Source organism: Dermacentor variabilis, chromosome 5, assembly GCF_050947875.1.
Source record: "Dermacentor variabilis isolate Ectoservices chromosome 5, ASM5094787v1, whole genome shotgun sequence".
NCBI lineage: Eukaryota > Metazoa > Arthropoda > Arachnida > Ixodida > Ixodidae > Dermacentor > Dermacentor variabilis.
In genome coordinates this window covers 202,450,783-202,474,490 of record NC_134572.1, presented here as the reverse complement: position 1 = coordinate 202,474,490, position 23,708 = coordinate 202,450,783, and the positions used below count along the sequence as shown (strand labels likewise).

The 23,708-nt window shown below is 46.8% G+C and overlaps 1 protein-coding gene across 1 annotated transcript in view; it reads right to left on the bottom strand.

Moving 5' to 3' along the window:
* LOC142583441 (nuclear factor related to kappa-B-binding protein) overlaps positions 1-23,708 on the bottom strand; it is a 588,296-nt gene that overhangs the window by 111,107 nt on the left and 453,481 nt on the right. The gene's annotated exons all lie outside the window — the stretch shown is intronic.

Genomic DNA, 23,708 nt, shown 5'->3' with positions numbered 1-23,708 from the left:
ATCCTACTAGTACGTCGAACACCCCGCACAGGCCATCCAAACAGCGTCATCCCGCACCGTTACCGAACAACTACATTTCAGAAATCATTTTTTGTCCACACAGCTCGCGACTGGAATGACCTTCCCTGTGACTTAGCACTAATCCCTGATCCAGTCCATTTCAAGACTGCCATCGAGGAAGCCATGTCATCGTCATGATTCTCATGTAACATTCATTGTTAACCACCGTTCTTGCACCCACCCCTCATGTAATGTCCCACCAGGGACCCTTGAGGTTCAAATAAAAAATAGAACTAGTCGGAAAGAACATGGGAGTAGCTCAAAAGAACGCCAAATTTTATTACAACAAGAATGCGAGGCTTCGTACGTTTAACGCCGGAGACCAGGTAATGATCCTCAAACTTTCAAGAAAGAACAAGCTTGATGTTCACTGGGACGGGCCCGTTAAAGTGTTGCACAAACTTTCAGATATGAAAATGCCCGGTCGCAGGAAGGAAGTGAAGATATATCACTGTAATTTGTTGAAGCCGTATTTAAAGCGGAGCGGTGTCGTTAACTATACCATCAAAGAGCAGGATGGCACTAGTACCAAGTTTAAGGGGTATAGGGCGACCTCCAACTCTGAAATCGGCCTAGAAGAAGTAGTAGAACACTTGGTAAGCTCGTACGCTCTAAGACTCGAGCAGCTAGATGAGCTAAAAGAGGTGTTAGGGGAATATCTCGACAGATTCAGCGATCGGCCGGGTAGAACCGAACTAATAACGTATGAAATTGAGCTGACATCAACCAAACCAGTAAGATCAAAGCCTTACAGGGTGTCTCCAAGACAGAGAGAGATTATGGAGGCAGAGATAAAGCGCATGCTAGAGGTCGGAGTTATTGAGCCCGCTGAGAGTGACTACACGTCACCGCTAATACTGGTAGAAACCCCTAACAAGGACCCTCGTCTGTGTGTTGACTACAGGAAGTTAAATGCCATCACCAGGGATCAGCTGTACCCGATACCCAACATTAAGGAACGAGTTGAAAGAGTTAGCTCTGCTAAATACATTTCAACTATAGATCTCGTGCGGGGGTACTGGCTAGTTCCCCTTTCAGAAAGCGCCAGCCGCTATGCCGCATTCATCTCACCTGTAGGCACTTTTCGCCCTCTCACACTCAACTTCGGGCTGAAGAACGCGCCGTTTAGCTTCTCTAAGTTAATGGATATTGTCCTAAAAGACTTGCAGGAGTTCGCCTTGCCCTATCTTGATGATGTAGCAATTTTTTCGGACAGCTGGGAACAACACATATCGCATCTCAAACAGGTGTTCTCATGGTTGAGAGAAGCCAGCTTAACGATGAAAGCGGAAAAGTGTAGGTTTGGTGTAGAAAAGTATAGGTTTGGACAACTTAGCCACAGCGTGGCTAAGTCGACTTTGTGTCGGTATCAATACACACATCCTCCACTCTCTGTCGCTTCAGCTAGGATGCGTTGTGACTGAAAGGGTTCAACGAAGCAGGCTTTGTGCGCAACACGACAATGCGGACATGATCTCCTACGGGCGGGGGAGCTGCCGCGGGAACGCCGACGGAGGCTCCTTCCCACGCACCGACGAAGACGCAAGACAATGCGCTACCCGGAACAGCTCCGAGTTCTACGAAATTCATGTGGTGTCGGTTTCGGACCGTCAACACGTGTGTGTGTGCATGTGTGTGTGTAAACTGTCCTGCGGAGAGGTGGCTAGTTTGCGATGACTAAACGATCGTTCGCATCACCTTGTATCGCGGGAGGACTGAGTGTTTAAAAACTGCTGTTGTGCGGATGCTCGACACACTTTTCTTAAGCAGTCATGTTGGACTGAGACTCTCTCTCAAGCAGTCATGTTAGACTGATGTACGTTCTCAAACAGTTATGTTAGACTGATATAATAAACCCATATTCCTCATTGTCGACGAGAAGCAGTCCTTCCCTTCATCAACGTCCTCAGCGTGGATAAGTTGGCCGATGACATGGGCCAGCTACCTTCGAATTCATGCCGGACTCTAATCTTGACAACGGATCACAAGCGATGGGATTGAGCCCCCAATCCTGACAGGGCGCATGATAGGCAATCGGCATCGGAGTGTTTTCGTCCGGACTTGTAGGATACAGTGATGTTGTATTCTTGTAGTCTGAGGCTCCACCGCGCCAGTTGTCCTGAAGGATCCTTTATATTTGCTAGCCAACACAACGCGTGATGGTCGCTGACGACCTTGAATGGCCTGCCATAAAGATAAGGGCGAAATTTAGCTGTAGCCCAAACAATGGCGAGACATTCCTTTTCGGTCGTAGAATAGTTACCTTCTGCTTTCGACAGCGACCGGCTAGCGTAAGCTATGACCTGTTCCACTCCATTTCTCCTCTGGACTAGAACTGCACCGAGGCCTAGGCTACTGGCGTCAGTATGGATTTTTGTATCGGCGTACTCTTCGAAGTGCGCAAGTACCGGCGGCGACTGCATACGTCGTTTGAGTTCTTCAAATGTGTCAGCCTGTGGCGTTTCCCACTTGAACTCAATATCACAGTTTGTTAGATGTGTTAGCGGCTCCGTGATGCGTGAAAAGTCCTTGACAAAGCACCTGTAGTAGGCACACATGGCAAGGAATCTACGCACTGCCTTCTTGTCCATGGGTTGCGGGAACTGTGCGATGGCAGCTGTCTTTTGCGGGTCTGGACGGACACCAGATTTGCTGATTACGTGGCCTAGGAAAAGAAGTTCATCGTAAGCGAAGCGGCATTTTTCCGGCTTCAGAGTGAGCCCTGATGACTTGATGGCCTCTAGTACTGTCGCAAGCCGCCTGAGGTGATCGTTGAAATTTCCGGCGAAGACGACGATGTCATCCAAGTAAACGAGACAGGTCTGCCACTTCAATCCTGCTAAAACCGTGGCCATCACGCGCTGGAACGTTGCAGGTGCCGAGCACAGTCCGAATGGCATAGCCTTGAACTCATAGAGGCCGTCTGAGGTGATGAAGGCGGTCTTTTAGCGATTTCTTTCGTCAACTTCTATCTGCCAATAGTCAGACTTCAGGTCCATCGATGAGAAGTATTTAGCATTGCAGAGCCGATCCAATGCGTCGTCTATTTGTGGGAGGGGGTATACGTCCTTCTTCATGATTTTGTTCAGACGACGATAATCGATGCAGAAATGTAGGGTTCCGTCCTTTTTCTTCGCCAAGACTACAGGAGATGCCCACGGGGTTTTGGACGGCTGGATGATGTCGTCGCGCAGCATTTCATCGACTTGGTGCCTGATAGCCTCACATTCTCGTGTAGAAACTCAATAAGGGCTCTGGCGGAGTGGTCGAGCACACTCTTCGGTTATTATGCGATGCTTTGCGACTGGCATTTGTCGCATCCTTGATGACGTCGAAAAGCGCTCTTTGTATCGTCCAAGTAAGCTTCCCAGCTGTTGTTGCTTAGTCATGGGGAGACTTGGATTTACGTCGAAGTCTGGTTCGGGAACTACAGTCGTCGGGGGTACATGCGGCAGAATCCGAGAGGACAAATGCATTGCTGGTTTCTAGAATTTCCTCGATGTATGCAATGGCCGTGCCGTTGTTGATGTGCTTGAACTCCTGGCTGAAGTTTGTGAGCCAGCAACACTTCAGTTTTCACTCCATGCAGTCGAGCGATCCCTCTTGCGACACAAATTTTACGGTCTAGCAGTAGACGTTGGTCGCCTTCGATGACGCCTTCTACGTCAGCGGGTATTTTGGTGCCGACCGAAATAACAATGCTGGAGCGAGGTGAGATGCTCACTTGACCTTCGAGCACACTCAAGGCGTGATGACTACGAGGGCTCTCCGGCGGTATCGCTTTATCTTCCGACAGCGTTATTGACTTCGACTTCAGGTCGATGATTGCGCCGTGTTGGTTCAGGAAGTCCATACCGAGAATGACATCTCGTGAACACTGTTGGAGGATAACGAAGGTGGTAGAGTATGTCTGGTCACGAATGGTTATTCTTGCCGTGCAGATTCCAGTCGGCGTGATGAGGTGTCCTCCAGCGGTCCAAATTTGAGGGCCTTCCCATGTGGTCTTAGCTTTCTGCAACTGGGCCCCTGTGTCCACTCATTACGGAGTAATCGGCCCCTGTGTCCACTATGGCGGTAACTGCGTGGCCGTTGAGGTCGGTGGTTCTTTGTCTGGCGTTGCAGTTAGGTCTTGGCGTCGGATTACGGCTGTGTAGTGTTGAACTGAAGTTGGAACGTTGCGTTGTCAAGTCATCTTTCGTCGGTGTAGTCTTGGCATCCCGACTTCGTCGGGAAGGCGGCGTGTCGTTATGTCGTCGAGATGGTCTCGTCGTCTTCGTCGGTGGCGGAGGATCTTCGTCAGTTCGACGAACAGCAACCACACCTCCATCGCTTGCTGCATTTAGTTTACCGGATATGGGCTCGCAGAGCGGCCCCATGCTGGGCCAGTGTATGGACGGCGCTGCGGCGACAGGTAGCGGCCTGGTGACGGCGACTGGGACGGCCGTCGACGGCTCCACTGAGTAGCGGCAAGGTAGTCGGCGATGTCACGAGGGCGTTCACCTACCTGAGGGTGCGGTGCATTGACGGCGAACCCTCGCAATCCCAGGTCGCGGTATGGGCATCGGCGGTATACATGGCCGGCTTCCCCGTAGTGGTAGCAGAGCGGGCGGTGGTCAGGAGCGCGCCAAACGTCTGTCTTCCTCGGGTAGCTGCGCTGGGCGACGGGTGGCCGTGCTGGCGGAGGCGGTGGTGGTCGACGGAATTGGGGCGTTATGGGGCCTTGGTGCAGTTGTGGAAGGGGACCTTGACGGCGGGCGACGGCGGCGTAGGTCATCGCTTGCGGCTGAGGCTGCGGCGATTCAGGGGTTACTCCGAGTTGTTGTTGGAGCTGCTCACGTACGGCGTCGGCAATCGAAGCCACTTGACGGTGTGATGATGGGAACAGCTTCTGTAGCTCCTCCCGCAAGACCGCTCGGATGGTCCCGCGTAGGTCGTCGGTGGCCAGTGACTGAACTCAGGCGTAGTTTGTCGAGTTCATGCAGCGGTCGAATTGCTGGTTTCGCATCTTGAGTGTCTTCTCGATGCTGGTGGCCTCATGAAAAAACTCGTCGACGGTCTTCGGTGGGCTTCATACCATTCTGGCAAAAAGTTCCTCCTTCACACCATGCATGAGTAGGCGAACTTTCTTCTCCTCGGGCATATCCGGGTCGGCGTGGCAGAACAGACGGCTCATTTCTTCCGTGAATATGGCAACTTTCTTTAGGTAGCTGCACTCGGGCATCCAGCATGGCTTCGGCCCTTTCCTTGTGCACGACGCTCGTAAAGGTGCGCAGGAAGCCGCTACAGAACAGGTCCCATGTTGTCATGGTCGACTCCTGGTTCTCAAACCACATTCTGGCGGCATTTTCTAAGGCAAAGTATACATGCCGCAGCTTGTCATCGGTGTCCCAGTTGTTGAAAGTCGCAATTCATTCGTAGGTCTCTAGCCAGGATTCTGGGTCTTCAGTAGCTGCTCCGTGGAAGGTCGGTGGGTCTCGAGATTGTTGCAGGATAACGGGGGACGCTGGGGCAGCCATTGTGGTTGTCTTGGCCACGATCTTTTTTGTCGTCTCAGGTAGAAGTCCGTGCTCTGGGGGCAGTCCTTGCAGTCTGCGGCAAGCATGCTGGTCTTGGGCGATGTCGGTTTTCTCCTCAAGCTTCAGGCTTGGATCACGGCTTTGCGGGGGCGTTCGGTACATGAACGCACAAGCACCTCCACCAGATGTCACGTGGTAGTGACTGTGAAGAAAGCAGCCAAACTGAGATAGATGAAACTAGCGTTTTATTGGGCGAACTTGTGCCCTAAAAAACAAGCTACACTCAAAGAACGGCGACAGTGGCGAACACAGTCGACGGTCGTCGAAAATCTGATCAGCGGGTCAAGCGCGTCAGCTTTTATACAGCAGTCGCAGAATGTTCCAGACTAATCGTTGGGACCCGTGTGTCTTCCACAAAGTTCTATACCATTCGCATCACATGATGAAATCAGATAACCCAAGGTTTGGCAACAACAGACAGCGGATAGAAGCATCGATAACATTCCAGAAGCTTCGGATACATGCAGGCGCGTCCTGCGCTGCGTGGGAACATTTGTTAAACGGTGAAACGTGGTCACCCGAGAAAGATAAACATGTACACGTGTCAATATACACTAGGCTACAAGTTTCGTAGCTACATAGCACATGCAGACGAACTGCGTTGCCTACCACTTCCCAGAACAGAGTTTCCCGTGAACTGCCCTGCTGACGTCTTCATGCTGGCGGGAGTATACCCGCGAATGCTGTCATCAGCTGCTGTTGCTGACGCCACTGCCCGAGATCCAGTGGTTTCACGAGTGAGGGAAGCCTTGTGGACTGGCCGCCAACTGGACATGGGACCTGAGGGGAAACCCTATGAAACACGGTTCCCCGAGATGAGTGTGCAAGTGAACTGTGTGGTCTGGGGCAACCGTGTGTTGGTCCCTGTGTCACTCCAGGGCGACGTCTTGAGGCTGATTCATGAGGGCCATCCAAGGATATCCATGATGAAAGCTACAGCATGGAGCCATCTATGGTGGCCTGCAATGGAGGACGATATCGTTGCTGCTGCCCAGGGGTTCCCAACGTGCCAGGAGCAGCAGCGAGCGTCACGACCAGTACCCGTCATGCCCTGGCTGTTCCCGGACAGACCCTGGTCAGGACTTCATGTGGACTATGCTGGGCCATACTGGAAAACATATTTTTATTGCAGTGGATGCATTTTCTAAATGGATTGAGGTGTCCCCAGTTTCTTCGCTATCTGCAGAAGCCACCATTACATGCTTGAGAGTCATGTTCGCAAACCAGGGGTTACCCGACATTGTGGTGTTCGACAATGGTCCAGCGTTTATTAGGGACGTGTATGGAACATTCTTGAAGAAGAACAGGGTGAGACGGATGCTGGTACCGCCGTACCATCCAGCGTTTAATGGCGCTGCAGAACATGCCGTTCAGGCCGTAAAACGGAATTTGCAGGACGGTCCTGGGGTCCTTCGAGTACAAATTGCACGCTTATTGCTGACTTATCGATCGACACCACATGGAAGTCACGGGATGCATTCCCACAGAGCTGCTGCTGGGACGAAAAATGAAGACTGCAATGGACCTGCTATGACCAGATATAAGGGCCACCGTACAGCAAAAACAGCTCAAGCAGAAGATCAGATGCAACCAGCGAACGAAACCTCGGATTCAGGGACTGCCTGGGGATCAGGTATTTGCCAGATACTTTCGGCCAGGGCCTGCATTGGTGCCGGCTGTAGTCACAGCTCAAGGAGCGTTTTCATCGGACCTCCAACTGGTAGACGGACGACGATGGACACGCCATCATGATCATCTCCGGCAGGCAAACCCACTACCCCAGGCTGAGCATAACCAATCATCCAGCACAGTCACGGACCCTGACGTTCCTGGGCACAGTCCTGACATATCCAAGCCGGCAGGGCAGGTTGTGGCACCTGACTTCTCAGATCAGAGTTCTGAAATCTCCTGTCCAGGGGTATCAACTGAGGAACCAAGGCAGCTAAGGGCTGCAGAAGGTGCCACGTCCCCTTGTCAAACACCTGTCACCACACCTCCCCGACGGAGCACTAGGGTTCGTCGGCCTGTATAGCGCTACTCCCCATAACTCAAGTGCTGCCATTGTTACACTTAATCACCTTATAATTGTTTGTCTTTTTTTATTAACTTAGGGTGGGAGGGATGTGACATTATTGATCACTGGAGGGCGCCACCCTGTCGGTAAAACAAAGGCACGCATGACTGGGCTAGTCAGTATGTGGTATGCCCTCGACTGGCGTGTTGTCCTTCACTCGTGGCCGAGAAACGTTCCCAGCCCAGATTATCACATGGACATTATATTATTGCCATGAACCGGTCATGCAAAATGCAGCTATTCAATGGCTTTGCTGACATGTATTTAAACAAAGGGGCATCCAGCAACAAACAGCCGATTTCTAAGGCAGATAAAAACAGTCTGAAAAGAGCATCACATCAGATCTCATCATTCTGTTTTCTACAAGCTCCATTGACATGCATATCAAATGAATGAGCTTCGAACAATCTCTGTGTTTATAACCAGGCAATCCATCTCAGATAACATGGAAGAGGGTGCCATGCTTTCTCGCTGAACATTTGCCAGCCTATTCCCGATTCTCAGCCATACTGACAGAGATATCAAACTATCCGGCTTTGAATGAGCTCTGTGATAGTACCCACGCAGGGCACATCAGACTGTGTGGTAAAAGACAACAACTGACCTAGCGTAACACACTGACATAGGAGTCACAAATGGGAATCGTGAAAGCTATGTGATGGTACACACATAGCGAACATCAAACCACTTAGAAAAGACTGTCATGTGACCTCACATATCTTTCGCTAGTCCATGCGTGATTCCCAACCATACTGACATAGATAAACGATTGGGCTTCGAACAAGCTCTGTGATGGTACGCACATCGCGTACTTCACATCATGTGAAAAAGAGTCACGTAACATCATGTAACTTTCGCAAGCCCATGGGTAATTCCCAACCATGCTGACATTAATATCAAATGAACGGGAATCGAAGAAGCTATGCGGCAGTACCCACGAAGTGAACATCAGACCACGCGACCACGCGGCATGACCTCACAACTTTTGCAGGCCCATGGGTGCTTTCCAACCATATTGACATGGATATCATATGAACTGGCTTTGATGAAGCTCTGCAACGGTACCCACGAAGAGCATGTCAGACCACGTGAAAAGGAGTGTCACATGAACCCATGACTCACGGGAATCCCCAGTCATTGGGTGATCCACAAACATACTGACATGCACACAGAACGAACGGGAATCGAACAGCAAGTGCGACTGTTACCACACAACACCACAGAGACAGAGGTGAAAAGCACATCAAGTGACTTCACGTAACTCTGTATTGAAGGTGGCTGACTGCTGAACTGATTAATGTGGATATCATGGCAAGAGGAATTTATCTTGAAGGCGATGTGGTACTGACAGAAGAATGGAATTGGTAAAGCTTGCCCCAATTTTATTTTATTTTCTCACACACGTACAGGAAGACTCCAATACTTGCAAATTCCAACTTTGGTAGTTGCTCTTCACACATTAATGATGCTATCGAATTGTGAACATTTTCCCTGAAGATCTTGACTCGGTTACAAGAAAATGAAATTAAATCCACTTTTTCAAGTTTAGTCAGTGTGCAGTAATTACCCGTCTTCGGACAGATGTCTGGTGCGACCTTTCGGTTGCGCTGGTCTGTTGGAAAGATGACCAAACTTGATCATTTAGAGGAAGTAAAAGTAAAGGGCCATTGTGTTCTTCGCGCACAATGGCCCTGATGGTCTCTTGGAGGTCACTGGAGCCGTGCTTGGATGGCACACAGAGGCGTGAGCACTCGGCAGTTATATTGCCTAGTGCGCATTTTCAATGTTTGCTCAATCGTCGTTGCCTCTGTCACGAACTCAGCTACGGACTTTGGTGGGTTGCAGATAAGTCTGGCAAAAAGTTCTTGCTTTATGCCTTGCATCAAGAAGCGCACTTTTTCCCTTCGGACATTTCCGGGTCGGCATGCCGGAAAAGACGGGTCATCTCTGCCATGAAAATGGCGCTGGTCTCATTTAATAGTTGCCCTCGGTTTTCCAGCAGAACTTCGGTCCTTTCTTTTCGGACAACACTCATGAACGTCCTCAGGAAGTTACTGTGGAACAGGCCCCACGTTGTAAGGGTGAACTCCCGGTTCCCGAACCAAGTCCTCGCAGCATCTTCCAAGGAGAAGTACACGTCGTAGCTTATCTTCAGAGGTCCAGTTCTTGAAGATTGTGATCCTTTCGAAGGTTTCGAGCCAGGTTTCCGGATCCTCCGACATAGCTCTACGGAAGGTAGGGGGCTCTCTTGGTTGTTGAAGCACAATTGGTGACGCTGGGGCTGTCATTGTGGTTGTTGAGCTGGCCACAGTCTTCCTGGTTGTATCACGCAGAAGTCCGTGCTCTGGGGGTAGTCCTTGCAGTCTGCGGCTAGCTCGCTGGTCTTGGGTGATGTTGGCCTTGTCCTTGGGCTTTGGGCTTGGATCGTGGCTTTGCGGGGCATTCGGTACATGAACGCATTAGCACCTCCACCAGATGTCACGTAGTAGTGATGGTGAAGAAAGCAGCAGAACTGGGAATGACAAAACTAATGTTTTATTGGGCGAACTTGTGCCCTCAAGAACAGGCTACACTCAAATAACGGCGACAGCGGCGAACAGTCGGCGATCGTTGAAACTCTGATCAGTGGGTCAAGGGCATTGGCTCCTTATACATCAGTCATCGAAGGTTCGTGAGTAATAGTTGGGACCTGCGTATCTTCCAGAAAGTTCTACACCATTTGTGCCGCACGATTACACAAGGTTCGGTGACAACACACAGTGGATAGAACCATCGATAACTTTCAAGAAACTTCCGATAGATGCAGGCGCATCCTGCGCTGTGCGATAGCATTTGTTAGGCGGTGAAATACGGTAACCCGATAAAGATAAACATGTACACATGTCAGTATGATATCCGTGTCAATATGGTTGGGAAGCACCCATGGGCCTGCGAAAATTATGTGAGGTCACATGATACCCTTTTGATACATTCATGATACATACATGATACATTCGCTTCATGGGTACTGGGACACAGCTTCTTCAATTCCTGTTCATTTGATATCCATGTTGGCAGGTTTGGGAATGACCCGTGAGCCTGAAGAATGATAGTAAGGTCATGTGACACCCTTTCCTATATGATTTGACATTCGCTAAGTGTGTACCGTCGCATAGCTTTTGCAATTTTCGTTCATTTGATATCCATGTTTGCATGGTTGGGAATTACCCAAAGGCTGGCTAAAATTACGCGTTGTCATGCGACTCTTTTTCATGTGGTCTGAAGTATGTGACGTGTGTACCATTGCAGAACTTGTTTGAAGTGCAACCGTTTGATATCCATGTCAATATGGTTGGGAATCACGCATGGGCTAGCGAAATATATGTGAGGTCACGTGACAGCCTTTCCCAAGTGGTTTGACGTTCTCTATGTGTGCACCATCGCATAGCTTTTACAATTCCCATTAATTGATACCCACATCAGTGTGTTTGTGAATCACATGTGGGCTTCTGAAAGTTACGCTAGGTCACAGGACATCCTTTGCCATATGGTCTGCGTGGGTACTATCACAGAGTTCATTAGAAGCCCGATCATTTGACGAGGAAGCCGGCACGTCTGAAGCAATTTCAGATGAACCACTTGTACATGGCTGTGTGTATGCGTTGGGCACCATGGGCACCGGGTCGCGAGTTTGGCCGCTTTAGCCCTAATCTCCCCCTTATTCTTCAAGATCGTGCTGAGAGTGCTCCTCAGAATCTTGCACACTGCGGGGACATCCGACTTCTCACCACGTTCAACTGATTTATGATTTCGAGCTTCATGACGAAGGGTGAATTGCCACTTCATCATGGCAACACTGTGGGAGAAGACCCACAAGATGCAAACACAATGAGCCAGAAAAGCAGTGAGACAACTCGCAATCGTGCCATCTTGCACGATGAGGGCACAAGAGCCTCTGATTGGCTGTCTGAGCAAGCACTGCGGGCGGGCCAGGTTCATCTTTTGCAGGGGGGTGTCGAGGGCTCACCCAAGGCAGCGCGCTCACAATAGGGAGAGCGTTTGGATGGAGCCACGCCACCGGGTTTCCCCGCCACCGCGAGGGAAAGCCAACTTCTGGGGGCATTTTTCGCCGCTTGAAGTTCGATATATCGGAAGTCGCTGCAATTTTTGGTCGATGCAAGCATAATTTCTGCTATACATACTCATTGTAACTATACAATGTTCAGAAATTGTTTGATATATGGAATAATTCAATTTAAACGGGTTCGATAAAGTTGGGTACGACTATTTATCAATTTCAGGTTGTCTACCAAGTTGAAATTTCCAAATTCCCTGAGTGCCTTTGTAAAATTCCCTGAGTGATGCAGAACTATGTTTTATGTCAAGGCGGGCTGAAACCATATTGCCAGATGCTGTCACTCTCTAGTAAGCATATAAAAAAATTTTTTAAAAAGAATGACGATCCAATTTGAATACTAAGAAGTAGTGTTTATGTTATTCAAAAAGAGAATAGAAGGGAGGGGTCAGTAAAATGCACAGCAAATAAAATGTCTTCCAAAAAAATGCAAATCGAGTTGGACATTCGCAAATATGAATAAAAAGGAGATACATACAGAAGCAAATATTTTTCAATATGAGCTGTTTCTATCAACTGATAGCAAGCTCAGTGGCCTGAGGCCCGAACTTTGTCACAATTGGGATTCTCTCTCAACAGCTCGTAAGTCAACCTCAACTGTTGTGACATACTCTCAGCACGTGCGCGACACCTCAGTATTGTGTTTCACTGCTTTAAAGAGTTTTATTGATTTGGATGAGGGACACCTGCGTCTCGGCATCATCCAATACTTCGTTTTTTGAGCTCAAGCTCCTTCAAAATGGCGGCAGCACGCTTCCTTTCCCGTTCATTCAATGCGTAGGTCCTTTCTGTTCTTGCCTTACTTCCGCCACTCATTCGCCTCACGGACCATTTGAAGCATCTCCTTGGTCAGTTGCACAGTTCACGTCCGATATTTCAAACTCCCTAGGGCCCGCCAAAACATCAGAAAAATCAGTCAGGTGGAAAAAATAAATGCATGTCATTTACTGCCCTTAAGAGCTCAAACCGCCACAAGCACATTCAAAAACGCTCTGAAGGTCTGTCGGTACACGTATTAGGCACATCAGTGCTCGTACTGTGACAGGAAATACCGGGTGTATGCGTGTATAATTAAGGAATACATACTGTGTCCTGTGGCAATAGCTCCTTTTCCACGCTTGTTATGCTTCACTGCAATACTTTTGCGTATGCTTCACCAAGTAACATTTCTGTACGGAGACGTAGCTGACTTTCGGGAACCGGCATTATGCAATGCACTGTGCTTTCCAAACTTCTAAGCCAATCGCGAGGACCACAATGGCAGAGTCCGTTTCATTGCTGATAGCAGTGAATTCTTTCAATAAATAACATGGCACACAACGGCAAAAAGCTTCATACCGAACGTCGAAGCAGCTAGGCCTAGCGTTGCCGCAGTGGTGGCTATGGCTGCCAGCGGATCTGCGTGCGAGAGTGCCGGTTCGAGGCAGCAAGGTAATCAAAATGGTTGCGGTGGTGGCTTTGATTAATGCCGTTTCGCATCTGCAGTCCTGTCAAAACCTCCGGAAAATCGGATGGCAAAGAGTTCTTGCGTCCGAAATTCGAGATGTTCTGATATATTGACTCCATGGGGTATGTGGTGGTGCCGCGAAGCAGTTCAACTTATCGGGTATCCGGAAAGTCGGTCGTTGACAGTAAACTGGCAGCTCCTCCAGCCGATGACAGGAGGTCAAAGATTATTCATTACGATCGAATCCTGTCTGTTACTCGAGCCAGCATTACCACAACTTTCGACCCTTTCAATAAAATTACAGCTAATTTTCCCTGATAGAGACAAATTCCCTGAGTTTTCCCTGAGTTGCTCCAGACTACTCAATATTCGTGAGAATTCCCGGTTTTGCCGGTTGGTAGACACCCTGAATTTACTTAGTCATACTGTTAACCCTCGGTTGAGGGCCGTTACAGGGAGGGTACAATGAACGGAATTTACATAAATACACACACATTTCATGACGGTCAAATAACAAGTGAAAGCACATTTATCGAAATACTTACCTGGGCAGAGTTCAAAATTACATACATTGTTTTTCTGCACAGTCATCCAGCAAGCTATTTCGTAGATATAAAGTCTCAGGAAAGGAAAATAACTTAAAAAAGAATATCAGTACAAGCACACATTAGACGCACGAGGAGAGCACGGATTGTTCACAAGCATCGTGCCGATGCTTGTGAACTTTTTTGTGTATTAGCCTTTCCTTGCAATATTTCAAAAAGAACAATTTCAGTCGGCACTTCTGTCTTCTCTTCTAGTTGCGCTACATCAGAATCCCCTAACGTGCCTGTAACTGAGTCAGTGCACCTATACTTTGAGCATATGAAGCATACTGAGATTTGCTGAATACATTCCAATTTCATCTTTAAAACCTTCTGATGTGGGCTTCTGTTGCGATCCCAAGAATTCCAAGGTGGTGACTGGCAGGTCACACTCGCTAGCATCAACAAATGCAATTGTGAGTTGCTCCTTGGATGCCAATTCTGGTTGTCGTCAATTGCCAAAATGAATATGCCTTTAGTGCTCACATTATGACAAGTGCGGCAAGTTGGGCAGGTTGGTAAAGTTGCGTGGCGATCACAAAGCAGTGCTCAAAAAAGATGAGGACAAAGAAGCCAGCTGGTGTGATACAGTGCCATGTGCACTGCATGCTTTGAGTGCGAGTGAAAGCAAGTGAGAATGAGCCGAAACGGAAGAAGCAAGCTCACAGTGACGTGCGCACCATGTGCATTCTAGTGCCATACATTTTAGTTGACTTGACTCCGACGAATGCGGTTTTTCAGTTAATTTGATCCTGGCTGAAGGTCCTGGCCAGTGCTCATGTATTTCTATGGGCCTAAACTTTCGTTATTTCAATCCTAAAATTGGCCTTTGCTAAAGTTCGAACATGTTTTGACTAGTATTACATGTAACATAATGGAACACGTTATAATATATAGTTGAATTATGTGACATCTAGTTAAACATAATCTATTAAATGCAAACCAACATGGATTTCGGCAGAGTTTTTCTTGTACTATGCAGCTTGTAGAATTCACTCATGATTTGGCCCAAGCAATAGACAAAAGGCAGACAATTGATTGCATCTTTCTAGATTTTCGTAAAGCATTTGACATTGTAGCTCATGACCTACTTATTAGCAAATTACCCGCCTACAAGTTGCACAAAAAGGTAATTGCATGAATATCTGAATATCTTTCACATAGACAAGAGTCTGTGGTTCTCAATGGCATCTCCTTTTATCTTGCTGCAGTGACCTCTGGAGTACTCCAAGGCTCTGCTTGGGGCCCCTCTTATTTTTATTATATATAAATGATATCACTAGTGGTATTACGTCATCTTTCAGCATGTTTGCAGACGACTGCATAGTATATAGGGTTATTGATAGTGATTGTGATTTTTATGCACTTCAGAGTGATTTAGATAAACTTTAAACTTGGTGTGCGAAATGGGAAATGTCACCTAACGTTTCAAAATGTTTAAACATCACCTTAACAAGGAAATATTCATAAAAGACATAAGAGTATAAATTAAATAGCGTTACTCTAAGCAGGGTTATGGAATGTGTGGGGAGCACACGCGCCCATCTTCCCCCGCGCCGTCTTGTCGAGAGCCGGCATAGACAGGGGAGAGGCGCACTATGCCTTCTCTCGATTCTCCCTCGCTCTCGCGACGCGCGTGCGCCCTTCCTCCCCGACTCGCGGGCAGGTAGCTGACGGGCGAGGGCGAGGATTCCCCTCGCCCAGGTAAAAGGGTACAAAACAGCACGACCGAGGGAGACCCTCGCTCTCTGAGGCCGGACCCCTAACCTGCCGGACTGGAGTACCTGCCGCAACCCGTGAGTGACCACGTTGTCCGACTATCCCGGGCAACGAGGCCAGCCTATTTATTACTATTACAGAGAGGACGTCCCTCTGCCAGTGTTCTTTACTGCCGGTAGCAATAAACGTTCTTACAGTTGACGCCGCTGGTTGCCTTATTCGTTCGAACCTGATGTAGCCGCGATTCCCGCGCTACGGGTTGGGGAGTAACACAAAGCGACTGCATGGGGCTAGATCCGGAGCTCGCCTTCAGCCCTAGCCGCACGCAGAGTGGAACCCCCACAAATGTAAATACTTGGGAGTTCGGTTTACCTCAGATTTAAGGTAGAACAGGCATGTACAGAAGGTAAGAAGGAAGGCGGCACGAAAGTTGGGCTTCCTACGTCGAAATTTTGGTCAATTACCTAGTAAATTGAAAGAATGGCTGTATTTTACTCATGTACGTTCGGTACTTGAGTACGCTTGTATCTGCTGGGATCCTTATACGTGTCAGTTAGTAAATTTACTTGAAAAAATTGAGAATATGGTGGTTCAATTCGTTCTTGGGAATCACGACAAAAACCTCAGCATTACCGAAGGCCAGCACAGACTTCATTGGCAAGAAAGTGCCTCAGACTCAAATTTTTTCACAGTATTTACTATTCTAACATAGGCATTGACAGGAACAAATATATTACATTACAATCGTATATTTCACGTAGAAAAGACCATGCCTTGAAACTCCATGACTTGCCTTTTAAAGCTGACACCTTGCGTTATGAATTTTTTTTATAGGACCACGAGGGAGTGGAATGCTCTCCCGTCAAATATTGTTGGTATACAATGTAAAGAAAAGTTTTACTGCACTTTGTGTGTTGAAATTATTGTCAATTGATGTAGATATGTATGTACCCCCTGCTGTAATGCCTTCTAAGGCGATGCAGGTACTCAATAAATAAATAAATAAAATAAAATGATCTGTAAGGACGCACATGCCTGACCCCTATGGTGACGCCCATAGCGGCGGCCCCTTTAGTGGCAGCATCCATCTCGGCGGTGCTTAGGGTACAGCGAGTGCAACAGTGAGCGCACGTCATCCCTTGTTGAGAGTTCCTATTTTTGGCCTGCCCTAAGAAGATTTTCAAGCAATAACCATAACTCAGAATTGTTCGATTATGATATTTACCTGATATTTACGCGCATTTTTTTTAATAGAAAATTGGGCGACCAATTGCCTCCACGGTGCAGTCGGACACAAACACAAAACCAAGTTCGTAACGTTCTCATGCTTTGCCGCATAAAACTTGCGTATTCCGGCGAAGCTGACTTTACAAAAAAAATCTGGGGCAAAGCTGACTTTAGCAAACAGGCCACCATTGTGCAACAATACTCCTTGTTAATATATCATGTGTAAGTTAGATTCCTATTTAGTTTAGGAGATTTAATGTCATTCATCAGTTAGTTTACTACTTTGGTCTACTTTGGACGTGCATTTGAATTGGCGGCATGTTAGATTCGAGCAAATATTGCCAAATAAATCAGCGGTGTTCGTTTTGACATCATTTCTGCATTTTGTTTAATTCAACCTGCCAGATAATTGGACCAATTTTATAGGCCCCGTCAGGGTCGAATTAATGGAAGTCGGAAGTCAACTGTATTATGGTTTGGAGTATTAATTTTGAATATATAAGCTGCAGGGTTTGAGACTGGTTGCAATGCTTTCTGTTTCAGAACTTTTATATTTTACTGCTGCTGCAATAGCAAGGTGATGATCGTTACTGCCTACCAGCCACAATGACAATATATGGGGACACTATCCACAACTACTGCACAGCTATCATTGTAAAAGGACTGAAGTTCTTGTGCTGGCACGAGTGATAGCCAGTTCTGATTAGCCGAGGAAGAGATAAAAAAATGACAGCCTTAAAAACCCTCAAATTTGACCTAAGGAGCTTGATTAAGGCAGCCAGATTGATGTAACTCAGCTAGACTTCTTTAAAGCATTTCTTTATTCGAAGTTAATATTCAAAATAAAGGAAATAAGTTGACTCTCTGAAATCATAAACTGGGTTATTATGTATCTTGCTGCCCATAACCAGTGTGTTGAAGTTTAATTAAAATTAAATTCTAGGATATGACGTGCAAAAACCATGACATGAGTGTGAGGCACACCCATTAGTGGGGGACTCTGGATTAATTCTGACCACCATGGTACGTGGCCATTTTTGCATTTCACCTGCATTGAAATGCAGCCGCTATGGCTGGAATTTGATCCCAAGATGAACAAGTCAAGAAGTTTATAACATGCAAACTTTGCATTGTACACAGAATATCGATTACATGCGGCAGGTGTTATATGGCCAAACTGGCACGCCTGGTTCAGCATTGCACCACATGCAGATGTGTACCAAAGTTAACCACCATGTTGCAGAGGCATCGTGACACGATCACAAGGGATACCAGCAGACGCTTATTACATACATTGTACTGGTGACACGTGCATAAGCCAGACATCTGTATAATTGTTGAAAGAAGAGATGGATTTCATGCACACCCCATGATAACGTATATGTCATTGCTGGCTGTCTGCTTGGTTCCATATTTTGTGCACTAAAGCTTTTTGTTTTCTTACAATAAACTTCATTTGAAAGTTGAAGCGTAATGTGTGTGTCTCCTTTTTCTTTGTTCTTGTGTGCCATCAAGATTGCAATATTTAAGACCATGCTTAGCGTTACCCAACTAGCTCAATTTCTATTCTATAAAGACTCATCAAAATAAAAATCAACATTACGAAAATTCGTTATAACGAAGCAAACTGCCGATTTTAATGACTTTGTTCTATTGAGGTTTAACTACATAAGCTTACAGCCTGTAAAAAATTAGGTCTTTTGAAATACAAATTAGGTGACTCTTCTTCACTAAGGCTGATGACCTAAAAAAAAAGAAATCATCCAACCATCGCTTCACTACGGTAGTGCTGTCTCAGACACTACTGTGGCAAAGATAGAAAAATATTTTTTGGCTGTCTATTATACGGTCGACCTCTGTTAATTCGACCCTGACGGGATGGGCGAAATTGAGTGAATTATCCAGTGGGTCGAATTAAACAGGATGAAGAAAGAATGTCAGAACATAACACCAATTCATTTGGTGGTATTTGCCCTATATGAACATGCTCCCCAATCAAATACGCATTTACTTTCCATCTGTCCAAAAGAGAAAACTAATGTAAGAATAACATTAAAGCTCTCAAACAAAGTAAAAATTTTACACGCACCCGATTTTTTAGCTAGAAAAACTGTTGCACAATGGCAGCCGGTTTCCCAAAGAAAGCTTTGCCACATGTTTTCTTTAAAGTCAGCTCCGTCGCAATACATCCAGGTTATGCAGTAACGCATAAGATCATTAGGAAGGCAGTTTTGATTTTATATCCTATAGCACTGTGCAGGAAATTTTCTTTAAAAGATGCCGACGCAAGAAAAGCGCGAGATGCCAACATGTATTCGCTGGTTTGCAAAAGATAGCTTTCTTGATACTGCGCCAAGAATACTTTCGCTCATAGGTGCTAACATGTCTTGTGATTGTACCTGTAAGTACCGATGCGTCATGCAGTAGTCGTGCGAAATTAAAGGCTTCCCTGAAAGTGACAAAATTGAGAATACGGCACAACTTTTAGAGCACAGCTCCCAATAGCTCATTCCTGTGGCGAGCAGCAGCAGTGGCATAACCTAGTGAACAGGCACAACAGTGAAGGATGAAAGAGAAAAGCGTAGTGCTCCTTGGTGCCGCGCACGACATGTTCTGTGACAATCACTATGAGATGGCGCCAGAGTACCACCCGTCATCTGTTCACTTGTTTATCTTTCTTCAATCACTGCTTTTCATCGGTTAACAAATGTTAAATGTTATCCCTCAATGAACGATGTGCCTGTATATATCAGAAGTATCTCAAATGTTATCAATAGTTCTAGCCATTGGCTGTGGTCACCAAAGCTTTTTGTGAGCTGATTGTATGCATGACGTGAATTGTGTAGAACTTTCTGGAAGTCATGTGAGCACCAGTGATTACTCTGGAGCCTTCGATGAGTCATGTGTAGAAGCTGATACGCTTCACCTGCAGATCAAATATTCAACGATCGCCAACTCTGCTCGCCGCTATCATTGTGCATGAGTGTTCCTTGTTTAGGTATGCTTTGCTCCATTTGCAACATGCCGCACGAGAAAGATTGTCCGCACCATTTAATAAGTCGCGAAATGAAAACACATTTAGAACTGCACTCAGATTTCGCATTAGGGAGTATTGTAATTGTCGGTCAATAAAAACTTGTGAAACAAAATCACTTATTTTCGGGCTAATAGAGTACTTCAGACTTCTGATTATTTGGACTATTTGGGGGTCCCTGTCGAGTATGAATTATCAATCGGCGACCGTAAAAGGAAAACTATCATCCGCCTAACCAAAACATGATGCTATAAAGGAAGTCCATACAGGTTTCTGAGTAAGAAAAATTTGCTGTTAAAAAAAAAGAAAATGCGGGATCAATGCCTTTCTTGGACTCTAGGAGCTCTCCTAGTCACCTATCGATAATTTGGACTTGATATGCAACCACCGAAATGTTGGAATAATTGAAAGTCTGAAATACCGTATTTGCCAAAAAATAAGTGACTTTATTCCACAAGTGGCCAAAAAAGGTATGCCATATTCTCGCATTGTTGCTTCCGAAGATACCTTCAATTCTGCGTGACAATGAGTGACAGCATTCTTGGCACAATTCCAAGCACGCTGTATTTTGCATGACACAAGATGCATTGGTGTCTGCGAGCGACATGTCGTTCTTGGCACAGTGCTAAGCATTTATCAACGTGCAGAAATGCTGCTGCCCATTGACATGTTTGGCGCTAGTCACAACAAATATAGCGAAAATGACAGTGTGTTTCAAAAGCAATAGTTCATGAATACAGCCCAAGTTTGTGGATGCATCTTGCTGTGCACATGTACTTGCCACTGGCCTAGACATTCCGCAGCTGCAATTTTCTTGCAATGCCTTTTATGCCATTCCTTTTCATGCTTCGTCAGTAATCAGAGCGATGCTCTGCATGCGTTATCAATGGGATCAGCTGGCCATGAACAGTGGATGATAAAAGTGGCATAGACACAAGCACAAGGCGTCGCTTCATAATTGCGGCCAATATCTCGATGATGGACCATTCCAGAAATGCACCATCAGTGGCAGCTGCACTGTTGGTGGTTATTTGCAAGACATGGCGGGAGTGCTGGGATATGTGCTGCTCGCATGCTACAGGCAAGGTGAACGGGCGAGTCTCTGACTGGCGTGGCGGCTGCAGCTGACGATGTACGCACATCTCTGGAAAGGTCCACTGTCATGCTGTCGCTACAGATAGACGAAAGTACAGTCAATGCATGCACTGGATTTTCATCAGCGACTACTAGTTCGACTAGGCTTCCTTAGTATTAATTTTGCGAAGTGCCAGCAACATGATCGATGACCATGCCGGCAACATCTGAAAACAAAAATACAGCTCTTTCTGCTCGACTGGCTAAATTAGCACACAGTCGTGCATCGGGGTCTATATTATCACACGACACATTGTAAGCTGTTCAAAATTTCGGTTGTCCTTATACAGTCGAATCTCGATAATTCGAACTTGAAGGGGCCCAAAAATTTGTTCGGATTAATTAAGTATTCATGCACCATAGCACAATGCACGAATGGTATGAGTCATGAAATACTGCGGAGCGCAAGTACACAGTGAGCCAGGACCACGAAACTACCCATGCCGGCCAACGCTCGCTTCCCGATAATGGTGGAAAATGAAACTTCAGGGAGCGGGCTAAGCTGGCGCCAGGCAGGCGGGGAGGTGCGCGCGTGGTGAGCGTCAAAGGTGAGTGAGTTGCGAGGGAGCTGAGAAGGAGCATGAGGGGAGCACAGTTGCGAGGAAGGGCGGTAGGGAAGCAGATTTGCTTTTTCGCCAGCTTGATGGATGGCACTGATTGTCGCTGCCCTTTCACTCAGCATACTCCAAGACAAGAGAGGAATAGCGGTGTTGTGTATGGAATTAGCTCTAAAAATCATGCCCACATCAGATTAAGCCCAGTTTTAATAATCAGGTAAGCTGTCTTTTGGCTGCAGGGTTCGTCGTCTGAGTCTTGACTGCCGTTTCAGAGACCCTCCTTCAGAAATTCTAGTGTGGATCGGGAAGTACAACAGCTGAGGATCAACGGAAAGCACCTAAGCCTGAGGTGTTCCCTTACATCCGTAAACTTTCCCACAATCTTAAGAAGGTGGCAAGTAGTAGGCACGGCTTGCCAATTTGTTTCTCTGCCCCAAGTAAGCTGGGAAAGTTGTATCCACGTATCTGTAACGCCAGAAAACGTGGATGCCAGAAGACGCACCAACAGCCATTAGTAAATGTTCCATTGGAGTGGTATGTTGCTTTCCCATGTCATGCAGGGTGTTTTACGTCGGCGAAACTGGTCGCTGTGTCAATGACTGTTGGGGGGAACACGCTCAAAAACGGAAAAACTGGATGATAAATACACACATTTAGTTGCGCACGTTAGCAAGTGTACGGATTGTGTGGCCTAGTTGAAAGAAACGACGATTTTAGCAAAGTGCAATTAGTTTAGAAGCCTACCACATTAGAAAATTTGGTAGCAAGTGCTTCAGCACCCCTTCTCTTACTCTCTTTGATGCTGAATTTGATCTTCTGGATGCGGCTCTCAGGGATTCAGATTGCAAAGAAAAAGAAAAATAATTGTTTGCGTTTTGTTACACTTGGTTGGCTGTATTGCGCTTGCGTTGTTGGCATGGTATCACCCTTGACATGTTTTTCTCCTTCATTTCCCTTGTTACACTCTGGCATACATAAGGTGTGCTATCCTTGCCAATAAAACCAGTTGTTAGTCAGCGCTTGTGTGTACGTGTCTCTCTTCATGTGGTCGTCTGTTTGCTCTAGTACCCATATGTTTTCAGATGAACCAACCCGCCCAAAAAGAAGTATTGATGAAGCTTACGTTCTTCATCCTGTGTTCATAACGTGAGTCGTGTCTTATCAAGATGACGAAGTTGTTCCCGCTGATCATAATCATGTTGGTGCACTCCTGTCTGTTGCAGCGTCGCTGCGTTCAAAAATTTAGAGGACCCTTAAGCTTCGCCTTTAAGAGTGGAACACGATAGCATCCAAAGATCCCTGACTGCGTCTCATGCTTCCCGGCAACTGGAGCGTACAAAGCCGTAATGTTTACCGGGAAACGCTGGCCGCGAATGCCATGCATGAAGGCGGACTTTGTGGTAGAAACACAGCCTCTTGCGTGGGCCGCGATGCAGCGGGGGGGCGAGCGCCAGCTATTGCAAGGAACCGGGGGCCCACCGCTCCGTGGCCCCCAAGACACCCCGGCGTGCACAAATGGCAGACGCCGTGGTCGGTCTGTGAATTGTGGAAATAATGAAAAAGTGGTTTCTTTGAGTTTTCGTGCAACAGAATTGTTTTCTCTTACGATCAATTACAATCCGAGAGCTATCATGTCTGTAGGTTGCATGTATGTCGTAGTTTAAGATTTTTCTACGTGTTTTAGCTTGAGAAATTTAATTAGTTCAGTAAATTTCTTGCATCACTGGATGGCCTGGGTATAAGTGGCTCAAAAATCTTTTTGCCGAAATGACATCCGATGCCGGCGCAGATTTTCTGTGACACGGGCTCCTAAACGGTATTGCGTTAAAATACAAGGAGAATGCAGTACTGGGTGTCGCCTTCGCATCCTTGTATTCGTGGCCTCTCTTGTCGTACAGAATCGGATATGGCGCACTGTTGCAAACAACCTTTCCATTGGGATGTCTTAGTTTAGACTCATCACTGTAAAACAACAAGCGTGAACGAGACCAAACGAAACCAACCAAAACAAACACGAGCAAGAGCTGACGCACGCAGATGATAGCATGAAACAAGCAGTCCGACCGAACCAGACACGAGTACGAAGAGAGTGGTTGGGTGGGTCCGCATGACACCAGTTTGCAGCTTGCTGCTGCAGCAAGCTGTAAAAAATCGACCCAGAAACAATCCAACCCACGGGATG